The sequence below is a fragment of the Acinonyx jubatus genome, chromosome B2 (assembly GCF_027475565.1).
Source record: "Acinonyx jubatus isolate Ajub_Pintada_27869175 chromosome B2, VMU_Ajub_asm_v1.0, whole genome shotgun sequence".
In the NCBI taxonomy this organism is placed as follows: Eukaryota; Metazoa; Chordata; class Mammalia; order Carnivora; family Felidae; genus Acinonyx; species Acinonyx jubatus.
Genome location: NC_069385.1, coordinates 31,843,725 through 31,847,139, shown reverse-complemented (window position 1 = coordinate 31,847,139; position 3,415 = coordinate 31,843,725).

The following is a 3,415-nucleotide window of genomic DNA, read 5'->3' as shown; positions in this document are numbered from 1 at the left end:
GGCGGGGCGGGGGCGGGGGGCGGGGCGGGGTGGAGTACCGCCTTTTTTTTTTTTTTTTTTTTTTTTTTTTTCCCCTAAAAACTCAGGCTACCATAGTAATTCACGACCTTGGATATGTTCGGGGTGGGGTGGGTAAGGGCTAATCTACATTCCAGGTAGCTGAACCCCCAAGTTTAAAATGAGTAAAATGTATTTCTACTAGCAGTAAGAAAGGAAGCGTATTTAGGCACAGAAGAGCTACAGTGCCTGAACTGAAAGGTGCTAATGTGAATTAAGAAAATTAGTCCTCATGGGGCGCCTGAGTGGCTCAGTGGGTTAAGCTTCTGACGTGGGCTCAGGTCAGTCCGACGTGGGCTCAGGCCATGATCTCACAAGTTTGTGAGCTCGAGCCCCGCGTGGGACTCTGTGCTGACAGCTCAAGAGCTTGGATCCTGCTTCAGATTCTGTGTCTCCTTCTCTCTCTGCCCCTCCCCCTGCTTGCGTTCTGTCTCTCTCTCTCTCTCTCTCTCTCTCTCTCTCTCAGAAATAGGTAACCATTAAGAGAAAAAAAGAAAATTAGTCCTCATCAACCCCAAACACACGGTATTTATAAAAGCAGTGCTACAGAGGAGAAAAGTCTTGAGAGAACTCTCCCAGGCCCTGAACTTGAACCCCTTGCAGAGGGAGAAGAAGCTCTAACCCGAACCCCACCCTCAGGCCCCAGCCGTTTTGAATCTCTCTGAAACAAACCAAGCTAAAGCCAATTCAATCGTGGGTAAAGGGGACAGGACGCAAGCCACCAAGAGGTGTCCGTCCGCACTGCTCTTGGTCACTTTCAGGTGAGTAAACGACGTAGTGGTTGTAATCCCTTAAATCATACTCGAGTAAACTTGAAATGAATTGACTGGATTAACTGATGTGAAGCACCCAGAGTAGAAAAATATTTGCAAGAATTATGGTGAATGTCGAGGAAGCATAGCTGGGAGTATACCTGTCGAGGCAGATGGCCTGCGTTCCAAGACAAGGCACTTACTTTCTGTTGGTGACTTTGGAGGACAAGGTCAATTTCTCCATGTGCACAATTGGGGTACTGATGCCTGGCTTGTGGGTGGCTGTGAGCACTGGTGATAAGGTCTGTAAAGTGCTTGGAGCTGGACCACAAAAGCCGCCACCTTACTGTCACCATCACAACACTCCCTGCTCGCACCATACCCCACATACACACACACTGAGGCTTCACTTATCTTCACCTTATTTACTACTTGGGAAGAGCTAACTATCTGGGAAATTCTTGATTTGGGGCCAAGATAAAATTTAAAAGACTATCCAATGACCACCTTGTTCCAGGCATGGTGAATTTAAAGATGAGTAAGCCCCAACCAGCCTCAAGTAGCATACTTCCATCTAGCAGGTAAAACAGACATCTATTAATAATTTCTTATGATATAATGAACTCTGTAATAAAAGCATATTGGCAGAACTATTTACTTTGGCTCAACCAGTCCAGGGTGGCTTCCTGAGGAAGAGAGGTTACCTTGGGTCTTGAAGTTTGTGCAAAAATTCCTGGGTAGGTAAGGAGAGCCTCAGAGCCATACTAAACAGAAGGATTAGCATTAGCAAGGTTCCTTCCAGTGGCTTTCTAGAATCTTTATGATCTAACCCCTGCTGGCTTCTCCAGTCTATGTTCCGTCTCCAATCTAACACCAAACTGTAAAGGAGATTTTTTTGTTTGTTTGTTTTGCATTATTTTTTTGATGATTACATTTCCTTTTTTGTTCTTTTTCCAGACTGGCCCTCTTATTTATTTATTTATTTTTTGTCTTCTACTTTTGATCTCTTACTGTTCTTGGTCCATCTGATAGGAGTTTCCCCCTACTTTATCTTCCAGTCTTTCAGCTGGATTTTTCATTTCTGTTGCCATTTATTTCTATCTCCATTCCTTTTCCTCTCCCCTCCATCAGCAATCATTTTTGCATCCTTTAAGATTTTATTTTTAAGTAATTTCTACACCCTACATGGAGATTGAATTTACAACCTGAGATTGAGAGTCCCATGCTCTACCGACTGAGCCAGCCACGTACCCCATTCTTGTATGTTTAATACAGCTCTTTTTTGTTGGTATGTATTTTCACAAAATGTGTATTCTTTTTTTAAAATTTTTAAAAATGTTTATTTATTTTTGAGAGAGACAGAGTGGGAGCGGGGGAGGGGCAGAGAGCGAGGGAGACACAGAATTTGAAGCAGGCTCCAGGCTCTGAGCCGTCAGCACCGAGCCCGACGCGGGGCTCGAACCCATAAACCATGAGATCATGACCTGAACCAAAGTCAGACACCCAACTGACTGAGCCACCCAGGCACCCCCTACAAAATGTGTATTCTTATTTTGCATCCATCTACCTTTCATTTATATAAAGTGTATTGTCGCGTATATTCATATTCCTAACTTTCTCTCCACTTCTAATCTCTACTTCCTACCTTCCCTCCACACGGTCAGTATTACAGGTTAACATATTATCATATTAGTGTTCCGTGGTTGCTGTCACAAATTACTACAAACTTGGTGGCTTAAAACAACACAGTCCTGTAGGCCAGAAGTTCAACGCTAATTTCGCTGAGCCAAAGTCCAAAATGCTCTCATCTCAATACCTTTAACTGAATCACATCTGCATGGACTTTTTTTTTTTTTTTTTTTTTTACAAATGCGGTAACATTTACAAGTTCCAGAGAGTAAGATGCGGACACATCTTTGGGAGCCATTTATTAGTCTACCACAAGTATCCACTCACTTTTTTTTTATACTCGTCATAAACATATGGAGACATATGGAACCTTTTTTTTTTTTTACAAACTAAAATGGAGTATTTTATTCCATTGGAATGCTATTCCCCCAGATAAATTCATTCTTGGAGGATCTTTTTATTGGATATAGAAGTATGAGGAGAAAGTTGTTATCTTTTAGCCTCTTCAGGACATGTTTCTACTGCTTTCGGTCCCCATAATTTCTCAAGAGAAATCGGTATAATTTTGCATGTTACGTACCTTTTTCTTTTCCTGGCTGCTTTTTGGAATTTTCTCTTTGAGTTTCAGTAGTTCCCCTATGTGTCTATTTGTATTTATACTTCTTGGGGTGCACTGAGCTTCTTGAATCTGTAAATGTGTGTTTCATAAAATTTGGGAAGGTTTGGGTCATTATTGTTTCAAATGTTTTTGTCTGTCTCATTCTTTTGCCTCCTGGAACTCCAATTGCATATGTGTTAGAAATATGCATTTAGTTATATATATGTTAGCCTTTCAGATTTTGTCCCACAGATCATTACAGCTGTATTTAGTTTTTCTCTCTGTTCTTCAAGTTGGATGATTTCAGACTGATCTAGCTGAAAATTCATTGAGTCCTGCTTTTGTCATCTTCAGTCGACTGCTAGCCCTTCCAGTAAAT